The sequence below is a fragment of the Bos indicus genome, chromosome 6 (assembly GCF_029378745.1).
Source record: "Bos indicus isolate NIAB-ARS_2022 breed Sahiwal x Tharparkar chromosome 6, NIAB-ARS_B.indTharparkar_mat_pri_1.0, whole genome shotgun sequence".
NCBI lineage: Eukaryota > Metazoa > Chordata > Mammalia > Artiodactyla > Bovidae > Bos > Bos indicus.
The window spans coordinates 6,232,364-6,253,806 of record NC_091765.1 but is presented as its reverse complement, the minus strand read 5'-3'; the positions used below and the strand labels follow the sequence as shown (position 1 = coordinate 6,253,806).

At 39.8% G+C, this 21,443-nt stretch overlaps 1 protein-coding gene and 1 pseudogene across 21 annotated transcripts in view; both read right to left on the bottom strand.

The window, feature by feature from the left end:
- LOC109553295 (mitotic spindle assembly checkpoint protein MAD2A) overlaps nucleotides 1-21,443 on the bottom strand; it is a 651,283-nt gene that overhangs the window by 17,495 nt on the left and 612,345 nt on the right. The window lies entirely within an intron of this gene.
- Nucleotides 3,431-12,708, bottom strand: LOC109559971 (mitotic spindle assembly checkpoint protein MAD2A-like; annotated as a pseudogene).

Below are 21,443 nucleotides of genomic sequence, written 5' to 3'. Positions count from 1 at the left end.
ACCAGAGGACTGACTTCTCTGTCCAGCTAACGATATGGGGAGAAGGACCCTGAAGACTAGGAGGGGTTCAGTCCCTTCTGGGGCTCTAGCTCAGACTTTGATGGGCTCAACTGGAACATGTTTTCATTCCTCTACCTATAGTAAGCAGAACTGAGTCAGAGTGCAGAGTCTGGAGGCTTACCAGACTCTCTTGGAATCAACTTCTTTAACATGGTGGGGATGTCAGTCACAATTCTTTTCCTCTGTTAGATTAAATATTTCCCTTCCAAGGTGAGCCTCAAGGTATAGAAAGAGTGGGACAAGTTCAATGGGAATCGTAGGCCAAAGTTTTTCCAGTCAAGCTTTCTCAATAAAGCTCACAGCTTGGCTTCTTCCTACTCAACTCCAGTAAGTATATTTCTGAATTGATATATAATCTGTAAGAGGTAAAAAAGATCATGACTAGCTCCTCAGAAAACTCACAATAGTAATATGCAATCTAATTTAACCATCTTAACAATGCTGGCTGCATCAAAGTGATCAAAATATTTAAAAATGCAATTTCCCAGAATTCTTAGTCTTACATCTCAGCTTGTTAGAATGCTAAGCCTCCTCATTGTCCCCTTTTTTTTTTTTTTTTTTAAACTATCCATATTACTCTTTTTGAAACCATCAGTTTGACTCCTTTGGAGATGTCATTGGGTAACACCAGTGACTCATTTATTAGAGTTCACAAATTTGTGACTTGAGAGTCCTTGGGGCTGCCCTAGTTCTCTAGTTTTCAGCCTTCCCTTTGATTCTTTATGTAGTTAATGTTCTTTCATTAATTTTTTAAAGCCAATTTTTCCTGTTTTTTTAAGAGCCTAGCTACTGCAGACTTGGTACTACAGAGTAACTTCTAGGCAATAGACTGTTTGGCAGAAGCTCCTACTGAGACTAACATTCAAATCCAGAGCATGAATTTCTGGACGTAACTCTTGAAAAGAGAGTATGAATCATAATAAATCATCATCATAATAAATCAGTATTAAGATCACTAATATTAAATGCATAAATGACAGACATTTAAGTGTTAGCGGTAATCCATAATGTTGCTACTGGTGTGCTTTTAGGGGAAAGAACCACATTTATTATTCCTATTAGCAAAGAGGCAGTGTTTCCAGAAGCAGTCATTGCTTTCTATAAAGATTTTCAAACATATTTCCTAAAAACAGGACCATAATTTTCAACTCTCTTCATATTTTTACTCAAGTTCTACTTCTGCTTTCCTTCTCAATCTCTCAAACATCAACAGCCCAAGAATTCGACTGTCTTTTAATAGTGACCGCTATAACGCACTGCACATTGTTTGGAAACAGAGACTCTGTTGTTCTGTTGCTAAGTTGTCTGACTCTTTGCAGAACCCTGGGGTCCTATCCTCCACTGTGTCCTGGAGTTTGCCCATATTCATGTCCATTGATTCAGTGATGTTACCTAACCATCTCGTCCTCTGCTGCCCTCTTCTCTTTCTGCCTTCAGTATTTCCCAGCATCAGGGTCTTTTCCAACGTGTCAGCTCTTCGCATCAGGTGGCCAAAGTACTGGAGCTTCAGCTTCAGCGTCAGACCTTCTAATGAATATTCAGGGTTGATTTCCTTTAGGATTGACTGGCTTGACCTGCTTCCAGTCCAAGGGACTCTCAGGTCTTCTCTAGCACCACAGTTCAAAACATCAATTCTTCCGTGCTCAGCCTTCTTCACAGTCCAACTCTCATATCCATACATGACTACTGGAAAAACCATAGCCTCAACTAGACGGACCTTTGTTGTCAAAGTAATGTCTCTGCTTTTGAATATGCTGTCTAGGTTGGTCATAACTTTTCTTCCAAGGAGTAAGCATCTTTTAATTTCATGGCTGCAATCACCATCTGCAGTGATTTTGGAGCCCCCAAAAATAAAGTCAGCCACTGTGTCCACATCTATTTGCCATGAAGTGATGGGACTGGATGCCATCATCTTAATTTCTGAATGTTGAGCTTTAAAGCCAACTTTTTCACTCTCCTTTTTCACTTTCATCAAGAGTCACATCTTTTCTTCCAAGGAGCAAGTGTCATTTAATTTCATGGTTGCAGTCATCATCCACAGCAATTTTGGAGCCCGATAAAATCTGTCACTGCTTCCACCTTTTCCCTATTTGCTGTAAAGTGATGGACCAGATGCCATGATCTTTGTTTTCTGAATATTGAGTTTTGACCATCCCTAAATCAACACAATTTCCACTTCTACATAACTGCTTTTCTTATTCAGGAAAAAAAGACATGGGTGGACCTAAGTTAGATACTTTCAGCTCCTCTCTGGGGATGGCTTTTACAGCAGTATACATGATACCCATCATCAAAGACTGGTACCTATTTGTCCAGCAGCACCAAGAGATGAAAGAATGCAAGACATCGCCCTTTATTCTCAACAAGCACCCAGCTGGATCAGAGAAAGATTATTCCAAGTGAAATAACACAAACACACAATGAAATAAACCTCTTTGGTTACTTTATGGTCCTTTGTCATATACTTTCCTCTCCTTCATAAGATCTCAAGCTTTAGAAAGGCCAGGACTTTGTTTCATTCTTCGTAATACTTGGCATGCAGTATTCTTTTTCTGCACAGTAATAGATGCTCATTATGTAATTTTTGAATGAATGGATACAGATTATGTATATTTACTTAACAGTGGAGGTTGAATGAATACATATAAAGATCTTAAAACAGTGTCTGCTACTACATACTTAAAAAAATGAATTATTACAAAATGAGCTAAGATTTAGTATAGAGATTAGAAAGCAATTTTTGTAAGTTTGCCTTAAACTGACTCTGGAAAAATAGGTGGGAACTGAAAGAACATACCTGATGAGAGTATTAATGAAGGCACAGGCAGAGGAATAAACATAATGTTTAAGTATACAGCTGACCTTTGAACAACACTTTGAATTGTGCAGGTCCACTTATATTTGGCTATTTTTCAATAGTAAATACTATAGTACCACATGACCCATGGTTGGTTGAATCCATGGGTTTGGGGTGACCACAGATATGAAGGGCTGGCTATAAGTTTTACTGGGATTTTCAATTGCTTAGAGGGTCAGTGTTCCAACCCCCATGTTGTTCAAGGGTCACTGATAATAAACCTAAGAGCACAGAAAGGTTGTATACAATCTAACATTTGCTAAACTCAATTAATTCCAAGTGACATTTATCATTTTACATAAAGAACAATGTTGATTTTAAATCTACTGTTATAGGGTGAAGGAGGTTTCATAAAAGTTTGTCCAATAAATTGTAAGTACCTCAAGACTTACTCTACTTTGTATCCTTAGGCCCTCCCTACAATATAGTAGGCACAAGAAATAATATGCCGTACTGAATCCATAATAACTACGTAACTGTATCAATACACCAATATAAAAGATTTAATACAAATTTAAAACATACACATTTAACTTTATTTCATCATTGCCATTTAAAGCTTGATTTTATAAAACATAAAAGACATTCTTAAGAGTTCTGTATCACAACAATTTGAAAAGTGGGAATATCCACAGCTTTATAGACTCAAGTTACATAAATTAAACTCAAATAATTGGACATTTTTTCAATACAGAAACTATACAAATGAAATAAATGACAAGAGAATGCAATAGGAGAAATATGTCACTACTTATGGACTATCATTAGTTACTTTCAGGATGTAAATGAAGATTCTGAATATTCATATTTCTTTTGTTCTATTTCATATTTAAATATTTCTCTACATTCTGAGTCAAGCTACTTGACCAAAAGTCTGATTTAGAAAGGCATTTAGCAAAAGTTTTTCCACCTATGGTTACTACCTCCAAAGGAAGTAACACTGCAGTACTGATGCAATCTGTGCAGTAACTTATGTCAACCCTCTGGAAAGTCAGATAGGTACCAAAAATGGAACAATTTTGCACAGATTCAGTTAAGTATCATGTTAAGTTTTCCTCATCTAAAAATTAACCAATGAAATAAAACATACCAACTACAGTTGATCTGGTAGGAAAACCACATTTGAGAGTTACAAGTACGTTATTGTCCATATCTCATCCTCAGTCATTGACAGGAATTGTGTAGGCTACCACGCTATTTACTTTGTGAATTGTAGTAGTAAATGAACGAAGACGAACTTCCTCAGAATTGGTAATGAACTGTGGTCCCGACTCTTCCCATTTTTCAGGTACAACCAGATCTTTGTCTGTACAAATAAGGAGATCAAATGAACCTAAATTGGAGATAAAATCATTAAAGTACATTATTTTTTTCCAAAGTAGAAGAACCGTCCTTGTCTCTCTCACATTTTGAACCACCCACGGTATTAGAAAAGATAGTTTAGCCTGGTCTGTAATGACTAGTCAATTGCTTTTTCTCCACAGAAAGTTACTGTATTACAGAAAATATTGTACTCCTTTTGCTTTATCTTATGAAAACTTCAAGTTTGCTTTTTTTTTTTTTTTAAAGAGAAAACCATTATCTGCAGAAAGTATGGAGTCAATCACACAGGACAGCATAAAGGCAACCTGAAGGAAAGCTAACATCTGGGCTCTATGACTGATGTAGCCTGGGGCCTAGAGCAGTGTCTCGCATATAGTAGGCATTCGGGAAATATCTGATAAGGTAGAAAAGCAAGACAGTTATGGCTAGCCTTAAAAATATACATAAAAAATTAAGATAACGAATGGGATTACATTAAGACATTCAAGAATGAATACTGTGGAATACTTTGATTCCTTTCCTTTTCAGAATTTCCAAATTTCTAGAATGCATATAACACTACTTCTGCTTTATAATGGGTTTTTCATTTTTACTATGTAATATTAATAATTAAGAAAAAATTAATAAAGGGCTTATTCTTAAAATAGTAGCTTAGTCTTTTCCCTGACAAATTTTAAGTCAATGTGAAGTTGTATAATACTTACAAGAAACTTCCAACAGTGGCAGAAATGTTACTGTAGCTGTGATCTGTCTGACCACTGAACAGATTTCATCTTGGATAGCTTTCTGAAACTTTTCTCTGGGTGCACTATTGAAGAAACCAAATCAATTTAAGTGTTAACAAATTATTTAAAACACTGGTAAGACTGATCAAATGTTTCCAAGATCAAATAATTAATACATTAAAATGGATTTTTTTTTGTAAGTTATAAGTATATCATTAGGGTCTATATACCACAAGAGGCATATGCATTTTTATTATTTCATTTATCATTCCAGTCATTTTCTAGGGGTGGTCTTAAAATCAGGTTATTTGGTATCAGGTAATCAGAAAACTGGCCAAGTGCTTCAAGTTAGGAAAACTACAGCACCTTTCAAAAAATGAAAATAATATCTAAAATATTTTGTTGGTACATTTTTCGTAATGCTTAATTCCCTACTGCCTCAAATAAGAAATTACATTAAATATCAAATTATTTTTATAAGTTAAAAATTTCCTAAAATAAACCAAAGGCTTCAGAAGCAAACTACATTTCATTATGAAAAATGATTCTGAATTTACCAGTAAGCAAGCCTAGGACAATGCTAGACATGATCATATAAGCATTTCCCATTCACGTGGTCTGGAAACTTTTTTATGAAGTGTCTTAGAAAATTTAGGGCATTCAATGAAATACAATAGAGCTGAATCTTAGGCTTGGGGAATCTAGGATAACCCCTGATGGTTAAAAGTTCCTTTAAACAATTCACTAAACGGGCCACCAGGTACATACTACCATAAACACTGAAGGGTGAAATTCACCAATTTACTCTATAGGCAATTATGTTAAAAGTTCATTGTCTTATATAAGACAGTGAACTGTTCTTTGCCACAGGAGACTAAGGATCAAATGAAACATCCTAGCAATGGCACCCCACTCCAGTACTCTTGCCTGGGAAATCCCATGGATGGAGGAGCCTGGTAGGCTACAGTCCATGGGGTCACTAAGAGTCGGACACGACTGAGCGACTTCACTTTCACTTTTCACTTTCATGCATTGGAGAAGGAAATGGCAACCCACTCCAGTGTTCTTGCCTGGAGAATCCCAGGGACGGGGGAGCCTGGTGGGCTGCCGTCTGTGGGGTCGCACAGAGTTGGACACGACTGACGCGAATTAGCAGCAGCAGCCATTAAAAAGAATACATTTGAATCAGTTCTAACGAGGTGGATGAAACTGGAGCCTATTATACAGAGTGAAGTAAGCCAGAAAAACACCAATACCGTATACTAACGCATATATATGGAATTAGGAAGATGGTAACGATAACCCTGTATGCGAGACAGCAAAAGAGACACAGGTGTATAGAACAGTCTTTTGGACTCTGCGGGAGAGGGAGAGGGTGGGATGATTTGGGAGAATGGCATTGAAACATGTATAATATCATATAAGAAACAAATCACCAGTCCAGGTTCGATGCAGGATACAGGATGCTCGGGGCTGGTGCACTGGGATGACCCAGAGGGATGGTGGGAGGGGGGTTCAGGATGGGGAACATGTGTGCACCCATGGAGGATTCATGTTGATGTATGGCAAAACCAATACAATACAGTAATTACTTTACTATTGTATTGTATACAATAGTAAAGTAATTAGCCTCCAATTAAAATAAATTAATTTATATTTAAAAAAATAAACATCCTAGAAAAAAATTGTACTCTATATGAAACTTGTTCAATATAATTAGAACTCATTTGGTAAAGAAAATAAATTTTAAAACATATGAAAATGGAAGTAGTTCCTACTTACCTATCATCTTTTACATCTTATGAACTCAATATCAAACTGCCATCTTTCAAGGACCTCTCCACTTTCAATGTTTGAGATGACTACCACCAGTTTCTGAACTGAACACTTGTATAACTATTCTGCAATACACAAAACAAGGCATCTCTTTTAGTTTACTGCATTACAAAGCAACTCTCCTCTCACAATGAACTTCCTATCCTCAGCAAATTTCTCCCACTGCTATTTTGGTTCTCCTCCAAATTGTGCAGAAAATTTGCCCCATCAATGGCCTAGCTCCCAATTTCAATTTCTCAGTATTTGTGCCAGGTATAGCACTGGGTGCTAAGACAGTGAACACGAGGTACTTCCATCCTAATCCAAAGGAAGGGTGAAGGAGATGTCATTAAGCTAATTACAACAATAAATGTGAAATTATAACTGCTGTAACTGCTATGATGCTGCAGTTTTCTATGACATAATAGTGGTTACCTATGATGGTGCAACATATACTACAATTAAAGCAGAGAATAGGAAATTCTGACTGAGTGGGGTTTGAGTTTTGTTCTAAGAGACAACAATATACATATGCAAAACAGGGAAGAGGGTATAGGTTTTAAAATATGAAATGATGGATTTATGTTGGCGGTGTGAGGTTTTAGTTGTGGCACGTGGGATCTCCCTGCTAAAGCTATAGGTCTTGGACTCAAAACAGAGCACTGGATCAGAGGACTGAAAGGAGGCCAATACAACTGCAATTTAAGAAAGGGAGGATGAACAAGGCTGGTCTGACAAGAATAATGGGCCGGACCACACAAGGTCATGAGCGCCAAATTAAAGATGTTACACTATAAGAACTAAGGAGGTCATTACTGTGTTTGAAGCAGAGTATGATGTGACTCAAGTTGTATTTGAAAACTATCCTTCTGGATGTGATGTAGAAAGTAAACTGGAAGTAAACAGGGGATCTAGGGCACTAATTCATGAATAACTCAAGCAAGAGCGAATAAAGACTTAGAGAAAGATATACTGGTAGAGATGGAGCAGTAGATAGATTCAAGAGATTTCATGGTTAAAACTGCTAAGATTTATGGGATTACTTCAGGGTAAGGAAGAGGAATGAATCAGGGATAGCTCCCAAGTTTCTGATTATATCAGTAATCAGATGGTTGATCCAGTCACCAAGAGGAAAGAGAACTGAAATGGAGATGATCCTAAATTCAGTTTTTAATACACCGAGTGTGAAGCGGTATATTATATAGCTGCATAAAGACATTAAGGGAGTCACTCAATATATGAGCCAAGAGTTAGGAGAGGCTTTGGTTACATATTGGTTCATGAGTCAGATACAAAAGTTGTTACTAGAATTATGTATGTACATGTAAGAGGTCAACTAGAGAGAGATTACTGTTAAGAGGGCCTCAGACTGAGCCCTCAATCTTAGAAACTGAGAATATTTTATTCAGGAATCAGCAGGTTTTTTTTTTTTAAAGAGATAGAAAATATTTTAGAAATATTGAAGGCTTTGGGTCACCTACGTAGCATAGTCTTCTTTAAAATGCAATATTCTTAGCTTGCAAGCAGTACAAAATAAGCCACTTGCTGGATCTGGCCTGTTGGCCTTGCTCACTCCTGGCATATGCGAACAACTTTTATCAGCTTACCTGTGAAAAAGAGATTGAGTGGTAATTTGAAGATATGGGGAAGTTGGTGATTTTTTTCTCTCTTAAAAATGGAAATGAAACCAATGGGAAAAATCCAAATGGAAACAAAGAAATTGACAACATAAGAGAGAGGAAATAGAGAGTGTTTTGCCTGTGTTCTCCTCTAGGAGTTTTATAGTTTCTGGTCTTACGTTGAGATCTTTAATCCATTTTGAGTTTATTTTTGTATATGGTGTTAGAAAGTGTTCTAGTTTCATTCTTTTACAAGTGGGTGACCAGATTTCCCAGCACCACCTGTTAAAGAGATTGTCTTTAATCCATTGTATATTCTTGCCTCCTTTGTCAAAGATAAGGTGTCCATATGTGCGTGGATTTATCTCTGGGCTTTCTATTTTGTTCCATTGATCTATATTTCTGTCTTTGTGCCAGTACCATACTGTCTTGATAACTGTGGCTTTGTAGTAGAGCCTGAAGTCAGGTAGGTTGATTCCTCCAGTTCCATTTTTCTTTCTCAAGATCGCTTTGGCTATTCGAGGTTTTTTGTATTTCCATACAAATTGTGAAATTATTTGTTCTAGCTCTGTGAAGAATACTGTTGGTAACTTAACACTCTCTGACATACATCACAGCAGGATCCTCTATGACCCACCTCCCAGAATATTGGAAATAAAAGCAAAAATAAACAAATGGGACCTAATTAAACTTAAAAGCTTCTGCACATCAAAGGAAACTATTAGCAAGGTGAAAAGACAGCCTTCAGAATGGGAGAAAATAATAGCAAATGAAGCAACCGACAAACAACTAATCTCAAAAATATACAAGCAACTCCTCCAGCTAAACTCCAGAAAAATAAATGACCCAATCAAAAAATGGGCCAAAGATCTAAATAGACATTTCTCCCAAGAAGACATACAGATGGCTAACAAACACATGAAAAGATGCTCAACATCACTCATTATCAGAGAAATGCAAATCAAAACCACTATGAGATACCATTTCACACCAGTCAGAATGGCTGCGATCCAAAAGTCTACAAATAATAAATGCTGGAGAGGGTGTGGAGAAAAAGGAACCCTCTTACACTGTTGGTGGGAATGCAAACTAGTACAGCCACTATGGAGAACAGTGTGGAGATTCCTTAAAAAACTGGAAATAGAACTGCCTTATGATCCAGCAATCCCACTGCTGGGCATACACACTGAGGAAACCAGAAGGGAAAGAGACACGTGTACCCCAATGTTCATCGCAGCACTGTTTATAATAGCCAGGACATGGAAGCAACCTAGATGTCCATCAGCAGATGAATGGATAAGAAAGCAGTGGTACATATACACAATGGAGTATTACTCAGCCATTAAAAAGAATACATTTGAATCAGTTCTAATGAGGTGGATGAAACTGGAGCCTATTATACAGAGTGAAGTAAGCCAGAAGGACAAACACCAATACAGTATACTAACACATATATATGGAATTTAGAAAGATGGTAACGATAACCCTGTATACGAGACAGCAAAAGAGACACTGATGTATAGAACAGGCTTATGGACTCTGTGGGAGAGGGAGAGGGTGGCAAGATTTGGGAGAATGGCATTGAAACATGTGAAATGTCATGTATGAAACGAGATACCAGTCCAGGTTCAATGCACGATGCTGGATGCTTGGGGCTGGTGCACTGGGACGACCCAGAGGGATGGGATGGGGAGGGAGGAGGGAGGAGGGTTCAGGATGGGGAACACATGTATAATTTTTTTTTAATTAAAAAAAAAAAAAAAAGAGAGAGAGGAAATAGGGTAAAGTTCCTAAGGCTAGAGAAGTGGAATTTAAAAGACTGAATAGTTTGCCTGTAAAGCATTTCCTCCATTTTAACTAAAAGGGAGAAATTAAGTAGGAAAGTGTAGATACATCTGACAAGAAATGTTATTGGTCTCAAAGGACACAAACCAAAAACCAGTAACTTAGGCAAGGCTGGCTTGCTACTTCTTCAGATTAAGATGAAGATATACATCCATAGTTGCCTAGAGGTTCCATAGCAAACAATCTGAGTGCAGCCGTAGGAATGACTATGGGTGGCTTAGCTCTGAAGTTAATGAAAACGCAATGATGTAATCTGAAAATGAAGCTAGTTGAAACAACAAAAGTGATTCAGGAATTTTAAAGTAAAAAAAAAAAAAAATGCGGCTGTAGTATTTTTAGAACTAGTATTTTGGAAGATCTAATGAGCAGAAAGGGAGAAACATCTTACAACACAGAGAAATTAGAAATGAGAATCCTAAGTGGAGAGAAATATGAAAAAGAAACTAGTAGACATTCTAGAAATAAAAGGAATAGATGGAGCATACTGATCCAACAATACTGCAACTCCTTGAGCTAAAAGAAGAAAATGAGTGTGCAGACAGAAAAGGCTTACTGACTCACAGGCATGATTAAAAAAAAAAAAAGACAAATGGAAACAGGTGAAAAATAAGAAAATTCCAATGAGTGCTGTTATTTAGTAGTTCCTTCTTCTTAAAGTTTAGTTCCCTAAGTTGAATCTGATTTTAGTTCCTTCATCTTAATATATATAATGATGGCTTTAGACTCCAAGCAGCTACAAAAAATATATGCAGTGGATTTTTCTCAGATAACGAATGCCATCATAATTACATAAAACTCCAATGTGTTCTATCATCCCCGAAGGAGTTGATGGAGATTGTTTTGTTAAGTCATATCAGATGCCGAACCTTAAAATATTCAGCCTACTCAAAAGTGGAGGAAGGGTGGGAATTCTTTCAATTTGTATGTTATTTGCTTCCCTCCCAAACTGTATCGGAGATGGTAGTGCGGTTTACACTACCCTGTACAGAGCTGAAAAATGACCGCCAAGAAACTAGAAAATGTGGATCGTAGGTGTGCTGGTATCCAACTCTTTACAACCCAATGGACTGTAACCTGCCCGGCTCCTCTGTCCAGGGGATTATCCTGACAAGAATACTGGAGTGAGTTGGCATTTCCTCTTCAAGGGGATCTTCCAGACTCAGGATGGAACCTGGGTCTTCTGTGTCTCCTACATTGGCAGGTGGATTCTTTACCACTGAGTCACCTGGGAAGCCCGAGGATCCTATTAACATTAAGGCCTGCAAAACTCAAAACTGTGTCCAACAATAAAATACCTTTTAGTTGATCCACATTATTTAGGTATTTTATGAGCTCAGGATCAGTAGTTACAAGCAAGGTGAGTCCATATTTCTGCACCCGAGTAAAGGTTTCCGATGGATATAAGCCACGCTGATATAAAATACTGTTGATGCCAAATGCTGAAAACATAAATATTAAAGTCATCATCACGTTGTAACTTCAGGGAAAATAAAGCATATGTAGATGGGGCTATGGTTTCATTAATAGTGTAAAGTTATAAATGTCTAAACACGTGTTTGTGTTTTGCTGAAAGCCGAGTAGGTACAAAGTGGCATTAAAAAAAATCCTTAAAATCTTGCGTCTAAGTGATAGCTGCATTTATGTGGCAACAGAAGGAAAATGCCAAACTGCACTAATCTACCAATGCCAAATTCCATTTCATTGTAAAACAAGTCCAAATGCCTATTTTATGATTAGAGGGTGTCAAAACAGGCAACTGACAGATGGGTACCAAGCCCAGGCAGGCCTCTCCCCGTCTCTCTTTCCTCCTCTTATCCTCACCAGTCTTGCCAGGTTCTGTCAGCAAGTACACCTGGCCGAGCTCAGAACAGCTCTTCCCGAAGTCTAGCCCGTCACGGTCCACCCGCGAGGCCACTCGCCGTTGGGGGCGGGGGGTGTGGGAGGAGCTCTGCATTGGAAAGAAACGCTCCCGCAAAGGGGCCCCCCCGCAAGGCGGGCCCCTGCAGCGCCCGGGCCGCCTCCTCTGCCGGAAGCAACACGAGCGGAGGCGGCGCCCGCCGCCCCACTTCCTGATCCCTCCTGCCGGCACCGGAGGCCGCGGTACAAGGGCCGGGATTCGGGGCCGCTCCGGCCGAGCCGCGGGCCTGCGGGCGGCCTGCGCTCGGCTCTCCCCGCCCTCCGCCTCGCACGAGGAGAACTTACAGAAGAACTCGGCCACGATCTCGGCGCTCCCGCGCAAGGTGATGCCTTGCTCCCGGGAGAGCTGCAGCGCCATGGCCAGGCCCACGGATGACGGTACACGTTTCCACCCAGCAGACAGCGACGCCAGGGGCTTCCGGAGCAGTTCCCCGCCACTCGTTTCAAAAGGAACGACGCAGGACGCCGTCGCGCCCTTTGCGCAGGCGCGGAGCGCGTCTAGACCCCTCCCGTCGTGTCCTTTGCGCAGGCGCGAAGTGCCTCTAGACCCCGCCCTGCGCGGCCGTGTCCTGCAGGTTCTCTCGGCCCCTGCGGGAGTGGCGGTTCGCGCAGGCGCAGTGGAGAGGCGTGGCGGCGCCGTTCCCGGGTGGTGACACCTGGCCGGGTTCCTGCTGTAGTTATTGGCGGGCTGGCGGCTAGAGGGGAAGACGGTAGGTCCAGGTTTTAGTGGCTGCTCTCTGGGTCTGCGGACAGAGCGACCTAGGAGCACAATCCCCGAGTTTGAGAGATTCTGTGAAAGTTTTATGAACTGTCCGCCACCCTGAGTAGCCCCAGTGATCCTTAGTCAGCGGTCGGAAGTAGGTGCTCTGGGAGTTTGCTTCCCCACTGGCTCAGACGGTGAGGACTGTGCAATGCCGGAGACCTGCAATGCACGATCCCTAGGTTGGGAGGATTCCCGGGAGAAGGGAATGGCAAAGCACTTCAGGATTCTTCCCCGGGGAATTTCATGGGCAGAGGAGCCTGGCAGGCTGCAGCCGATGGGGTCACAAAGAGTCGGACGCGACTGAGTGCCTAACATTTCAGTTTCTTTCAAAGCAGCTGCGTGCCACAGACAAGGTTTTAGAGATATTACTGTGCCGGCGTGGTGTTTTCCTGAGAAATTGGGCTAGGGATGAAAGGGACGAACGGAATCCCTTTTTCTTTCCCTCATCCTGGCTCAGCTCGCGTCTACCCCTGACCCCGCTGCTAGGCGGAGCCTGGGGGCAGCAAAAATCTGCGTCTGATAGTCCAGGCTCTACTCTGTGTACCCCACCACCCCTAGACAGATGGTCAGGGAATAAAGTCCTCTTACCAAAAAGGCTCGTCAACACCGAAGAGCTTCTCGGTGAATTTTGACTCAAATCCAGTGGCTTTTAATGTTTCTGTGAGAAGTATTAAGCAGATGTTGTTTAGTCGCTAAGTGGTGTCTGCCTCTTTTGCGACCTCATGGACTTGTAGCCTGCCAGGCTCTTGTGTCCATGGGGTTCTCCCCGCAATAATACTGGATTAGGTTTCCATTTCCTCCTCCTCCAGGGGGTCTTCCCCCACCCAAGAATCAAACCGGCTTCTCCTGCATTGGCAGGCGGATTCTTTACCACTGAGCCACCAGGGAAACCCAATTAAGCAGATAGTGCACTACTAATGTCATGTCAAGAAGAGGAGCCAAGATGGAGGAGTAGGACGGGGAGAACACTTTGTCCCCCACAAATTCATCAAAAGAGCATTTAAAAGCCAAGTAAATTCCACAAAACAACTTCTGAATGCCGGCAGAGGACATCAGGCACCCAGAAAAGCAACCCAACTCCTCGAAAGGAGGTAGGAAAAAATATAAAAGACAAAAAAAGAGACAAAAGAGGGAGGGACGGAGTTCCGTCCCGGGAAGGGAGTCTTAAAAAGAGAGAAGTTTCCAAACATCAGGAAACCTTCTCACTGCTGAATCTGTGCCGAGCTTTGGAAGCACAGAGGGCAACATAACAGGGACAAAAAATAAACAATTAGAACTCGCAGATTGCGAGCCCTACGGTAACTCCCCCAGCGGAGAAGCAGCGCAGACACCTGCACACGCCATTAGCAAGCGGGGGCTGGGCAGGGAGGCACGGCGCGGGCTGCATCGCTTAGAGTAAGGACCTGGTCTGAATACCCTGAGCACTATCTGAGCAAAATAATCTGGGTTAGCAAACCAGACTGTGGGATATCTATCACGCGAAAAGCCAGCCCTAACCTAAGACACCGCCAGGCCCGAGCACCGAACAAAGGACTGAACAGAGATAGCCTGCTGCAGACCTTCCCCCTCCGGTGACATGCAGCCAGAGCCAGAAGGGGGCAATCGCAGCCCCAGAGAGACATTATCTATACAACTGTAAGCAGGCTTCTTTGCTAACTAAAACTTCTTGGGGGTCTGGATGGTCAACATCTCCCTGAGAAGGTGTGCCGGTTGTACACCTAGATAACCGAGCGGCAGGGAGGCGGTAAGTCGCAGCAATCGCGCTCACCAAACACCTCATCACCTGAGCTGCTCGGACCTGGGAAGGGCACAAAATGCAGGCCCAACCGAGTCTGTGCCTCTGAGGACTACCCGAGTGCCTGAACCTGAGTGGCTTGGACCTGGGAGGTGCAGGCAGCCCAGGGCCGACCACGGATGGTTCCCAGTGGAACAACCTAGAGTCTGAGCAGTGTGGGCAGGAAGGCTTCACGTGCCGTGAGCGGGGGCAGACCCAGTGTGGCTGAGGCACTGTGAGCACACGCCAGTGTTACTTGTTTGCAGCATCCCTCCCTCCCTCCCCACAGCGCGACTGAACAAGTGAGCCTAAAAAGAAAAAAAAAAAAAAAAAAGTGTCCTCTACCGTCCCCTTTGTGTCAGGGCGGAAACCAGACACCGAAGAGTCCAGCAAACAGAAAAAGCTATAACAGAGGGAACCGCCTTGGAAGCTACAGGCAATAGATTAAAACCCTGTGGTTACTACCGACTACATAGGAAGGGGCCTATAGATCTTGAGAAATTAAAGTCGGACCAAGGAACTAGCCAAAAATGAGCTGAACCCATAATACTCACAACAAAACCAGAGAAAGTCCTTGATATATTTTTACTATATTTACAATCATCCTTTCTTTCTTTCTTTTTTAATTTTTAAAAAAATTTTTAAGTCCTCTATTATTCCTTTAATTTTCACTTCTATAACCTATTACTTTGCAAAAAAAAAAAAAAAAGACCCTATTTTTTTTTCTTTTCTTCAGCAAACTTCATATATATATTTTTAATAATTTTTTGACCCTTTTTTCCCCCCTTCTTCTTTTCTTTAACATTGTATTTTTGAAATTCCAAACTCTACTCTAGATTTCTAATTTTAGCTTTTTGGTATCTGTTATCAATTTTGTACCTATAGTTTTTTTATAATTTCTGTGACTTTTTTTTTTTTTCTGTTTCTTTCTCTTCTTCTTTTATATAACATTGTATATCTGAAATTCCAAACTCTACTCTAGATTTTTAATTTATGCTTTTTGGTATTTGATATCAATTTTGTACCTGTATTTTCTTTATAATTTTTGTGACATTGTTTGTTTTTGTTTATGTTTTTGTTTTCTGTCTGTCTTTTTCTTCTTCTTTTTTTAACATTGTATTTTTGAAATTCCAAACTCTACTCTAGATTTTTAACTTTTGCTTTTTGGTATTAGTTATCAATTTTGTACCTATATTTTCTTTATAATTTTTGCGACCTTGTTTGTTTTTCTTCGTTTTTTCTCTCTTTTCCTTCTTCTTTTCTTTAACATCATATTTTTAAAATTCCAAACTCTACTCTAGATTTTTAATTTTTGCTTTTATGTATTTGTTACCAATTTTGTACCTTTAAGAACCCAATCTTCAGTACCCATTTTTCACTAGGGAATGAGATTACTGGTTTAACTGCTCTCTCTTCTTTTGGACTCTCCTTATTCTCCACCAGGTCGCCTGTGTCTCCTCCCTAACCCCTCTCTACTCTACTCAACTCTGTGAATTTCTGTGTGTTCCAGACCATGGAGAACACATAGGGAACTGATTACTGGCTGGATCTGTCTCCCTCCTTTTCATTCTCCCCTTTTATCCTTCTGGCCACCTCTATCTCCTTCCTCCGTCTTCTCTTCTCTGTATAACTCTGTGAACATCTATGAGCGGTCCAGTTGTGGAGTGCACATAAGGAAGTGATTATTGGCTAGTCCACTCACTCCACTATTGATTCCACCTCATCTCATTCGGGTCACCTCTAACTCCCTCCTCCCTCTTCTCTTCTCCATGTAACGCTGTGAACCTCTCTGGGTGACCCTCACAGTAGAGAAACTGTTCATCTTTAACGTAGATGTTTTATCAATGGTGCTGTATAGAAGGAGAAGTTTTGAAACTACTGTAAAAATAAGACCAATAACTGGAAGCAGGAGGCTTAAGTCCTAACCCTGACTCCAGGGAACTCCTGACTTCAAGGAACATTAATTGACAGGAGCTCATCAAACGCCTCCATACCGACACTGAAACCAAGCACCACACAAAGGCCAACAAGTTCCAGGGCAAGACATACCAAGCAAATTCTCCAGCAACAAAGGAACACAGCCCTGAGCTTCAAGATACAGGCTGCCCAAAGTCGCCCCAAAAATATAGACATCTCATAACTCATTACTGGACACTTCATTGCACTCCAGAGAGAAGAAATACAGCTCCACCCACCAGAACACCGACACAAGCTTCCCTAACCAGGAAACCTTGACAAGCCACCTGTACAAACCCACACACAGCGAGGAAACGCCACAATAAAGAGAACTCCACAAACTGCCAGAATACAGAAAGGACACCCCAAAATCAGCACTTTAAACAAGATGAAGAGACAGAGGAATACCCAACAGGTAAAGGAACAGGATAAATGACCACCAAACCAAACAAAAGAGGAAGAGATAGGGAATCTACCTGATAAAGAATTCCGAATAAGGATAGTGAAATTGATCCAAAATCTTGAAATCAAAATGGAATCACAGATAAATAGCCTGGAGACAAGGATTGAGAAGATGCAAGAAAGGTTTAACAAGGACCTAGAAGAAATAAAAAAGAGTCAATATATAATGAATAATGCAATAAATGAAATTAAAAACACTCTGGAGGCAACAAATAGAATAACAGAGGCAGAAGATAGGATTAGTGAATTAGAAGATAGAATGGCAGAAATAAATGAATCAGAGAGGATAAAAGAAAAACGAATTAAAAGAAATGAGGACAATCTCAGAGACCTCCAGGACAATATTAAACGCTACAACATTCGAATCCTAGGGGTCCAGAAGAAGAAGACAAAAAGAAAGACCATGAGAAAATACTTGAGGAGATAATAGTGGAAAACTTCCCTAAAATGGGGAAGGAAATAATCACCCAAGTCCAAGAAACCCAGAGAGTCCCAAACAGGATAAACCCAAGGCGAAACACCCCAAGACACATTAACATAATTAATCAAATTAACAAAGATCAAACACAAAGAACAAATATTAAAAGTAGCAAGGGAAAAACAACAAATAACACACAAGGGAATTCCCATAAGGATAACAGCTGATCTTTCAGTAGAAACTATTCAAGCCAGGAGGGAATGGCAAGACATACTTAAAATGATGAAAGAAAATAACCTACAGCCCAGATTATTGTACCCAGCAAGGATCTCATTCAAGTATGAAGGAGAAATCAAAAGCTTTTCAGACAAGCAAAAGCTGAGAGAATTCTGCACCACCAAACCAGCTCTCCAACAAATACTAAAGGATATTCTCTAGACAGGAAACACAAAAACGGTGTATAAATTCGAACCCAAAACAATAAAGTAAATGGCAACGGGATCATACTTATCAGTAATTACCTTAAACGTAAATGGGTTGAATGCCCCGACCAAAAGACAAAGACTGGCTGAATGGATACAAAAACAAGACCCCTACATATGTTGTTTACAAGAGACCCACCTCAAAACAGGGGACACATACAGACAAAGTGAAGGGCTGGAAAAAGATTTTCCATGCAAATAGGGACCACAAGAAAGCAGGAGTAGCAATTCTCATATCAGATAAAATAGACTTTAAAACAAAGGCTGTGAAAAGAGACAAAGATGGTCACTACATAATGATCAAAGGATCAATCCAAGAAGAAGATATAACAATTATATATGCACCCAACACGGGCGCACCACAGTATGTAAGACAAATGCTAACAAGTATGAAAGGAGAAATTAACAATAACACAATAATAGTGGGAGACTTTAATACCCCACTCACACCTATGGATAGATCAACTAAACAGAAAATTAACAAGGAAACACAAACGTTAAACAATACAATAGACCAGTTAGACCTAATTGATATCTATAGGACATTTCATCCCAAAACAATGAATTTCACCTTTTTCTCAGGCACACATGGAACCTTCTCCAGGATAGATCACATCCTGGGCCATAAATCTAGCCTTGGTAAATTCAAAAAAACAAATCATTCCAAGCATCTTTTCTGACCACAATGCAGTAAGATTAGATCTCAATTACAGGAGAAAAACTATTAAAAATTCCAACATATGGAGGCTGATCAACACGCTGCTGAATAACCAACAAATCACAGAAGAAATCAAAAAAGAAACCAAAATTTTCATAGAAACGAATGAAAATGAAGACACAACAACCCAAAACCTGTGGGACACTGTAAAAGCAGTCCTAAGGGGAAAGTTCATAGCAATACAGGCATACCTCAAGAAACAAGAAAAAAGTCAAATAAATCACCTAACTCTACACCTAAAGCAACTAGAAAAGGAAGAAATGAAGAACCCTAGGGTTAGTAGAAGGAAAGAAATCTTAAAATTAGAGCAGAAATAAATGCAAAAGAAACAGAAGAGACCATACCAAAAATCAACAAAGCCAAAAGCTGGTTCTTTGAAAGGATAAATAAAATTGACAAACCATTAGCCAGACTCATCAAGAAACAAAGGGAGAAAAATCAAATCAATAAAATTAGAAACGAAAATGGAGAGACCACAAAAGGCAACACAGAAATACAAAGGATCATAAGAGACTACTATCAACAATTATATGCCCAAAAAATGGACAACGTGGAACAAATGGACAAATTCTTAGAAAAGTACAACTTTCCAAAACTCGACCAGGAAGAAATAGAAAATCTTAACAGACCCATCACAAGCACGGAAATTGAAACTGTAATCAAAAATCTTCCAGCAAACAAAAGCCCAGGTCCAGACGGCTTCACAGCTGAATTCTACCAAAAATTTAGAGAAGAGCTAACACCTATCCTGCTCAAACTCTTCCAGAAAATTGCAGAGGAAGGTAAACTTCCAAACTCATTCTATGAGGCCACCATCACCCTAATACCAAAACCTGACAAAGATCCCACAAAAAAAGAAAACTACAGGCCAGTATCACTGATGAACATAGATGCAAAAATCCTTAACAAAATTCCAGCAATCAGAATCCAACAACACATTAAAAAGATCATACACCATGACCAAGTGGGCTTTATCCCAGGGATGCAAGGATTCTTCAATATCTGCAAATCAATCAATGTAATACACCACATTAACAAATTGAAAAATGAAAACTGTACGATTATCTCAATAGATGCAGAGAAAGCCTTTGACAAAATTCAACATCCATTTATGATAAAAACTCTCCAGAAAGCAGGAATAGAAGGAACATACCTCAACATAATAAAAGCTATATATGACAAACCCACAGCAAACATTATCCTCAATGCTGAAAAATTGAAAGCATTCCCTCTAAAGTCAGAAACAAGACAAGGGTGCCCATTTTCACCATTACTATTCAACATAGTTTTGGACGTTTTGGCCACAGCAATCAGAGCAGAAAAAGAAATAAAAGGAATCCAAATTGGGAAAGAAGAAGTAAAACTCTCACTGTTTGCAGATGACATGATCCTCTACATAGAAAACCCTATAGAGTCCACCAGAAAATTACTAGAACTAATCAATGATTATAGTAAAGTTGCAGGATATAAAATCAACACACAGAAATCCCTTGCATTCCTATACACTAATAATGAGAAAACAGAAAGAAAAATTAAGGAAACAATTCCATTCACCATTACAACGGAAAGAATAAAATACTTAGGAATATATCTACCTAGAGAAACTAAAGACCTATACATAGAAAACTATAAAACACTGATGAAAGACATCAAAGAGGACACTAATAGATGGAGAAATATACCATGTTCATGGATTGGAAGAATCAATATAGTGAAAATGAGTATACTACCCAAAGCAATTTATAGATTCAATGCAATCCCTATCAAGCTACCAACGGTATTCTTCACAGAGCTAGAACAAATAATTTCACAATTTGTATGGAAATACAAAAAACCTCGAATAGCCAAAGCGATCTTGAGAAAGAAGAATGGAACTGGAGGAATCAACCTACCTGACTTCAGGCTCTACTACAAAGCCACAGTTATCAAGACAGTATGGTACTGGCACAAAGACAGAAATATAGATCAATGGAACAAAATAGAAAGCCCAGAGATAAATCCACGCACATATGGACACCTTATCTTTGACAAAGGAGGCAAGAATATACAATGGATTAAAGACAATCTCTTTAACAAGTGGTGCTGGGAAATCTGGTCACCCACTTGTAAAAGAAGGAAACTAGAACACTTTCTAACACCATACACAAAAATAAACTCAAAATGGATTAAAGATCTCAACATAAGACCAGAAACTATAAAACGCCTAGAGGAGAACATAGGCAAAACACTCTCTGACATACATCACAGCAGGATCCTCTATGACCCACCTCCCAGAATATTGGAAATAAAAGCAAAAATAAACAAATGGGTCCTAATTAAACTTAAAAGCTTCTGCACATCAAAGGAAACTATTAGCAAGGTGAAAAGGCAGCCTTCAGAATGGGAGAAAATAATACCAAATGAAGCAACTGACAAACAACTAATCTCAAAAATATACAAGCAACTCCTACAGCTCAATTCCAGAAAAATAAATGACCCAATCAAAATATGGGCCAAAGAACTAAATAGACATTTCTCCAAAGAAGACATACAGATGGCTAACAAACACATGAAAAGATGTTCAACATCACTCATTATCAGAGAAATGCAAATGAAAACCACTATGAGGTACCATTTCACACCAGTCAGAATGGCTGCGATCCAAAAGTCTACAAGCAATAAATGCTGGAGAGGGTGTGGAGAAAAGGGAACCCTCTTATACTGTTGGTG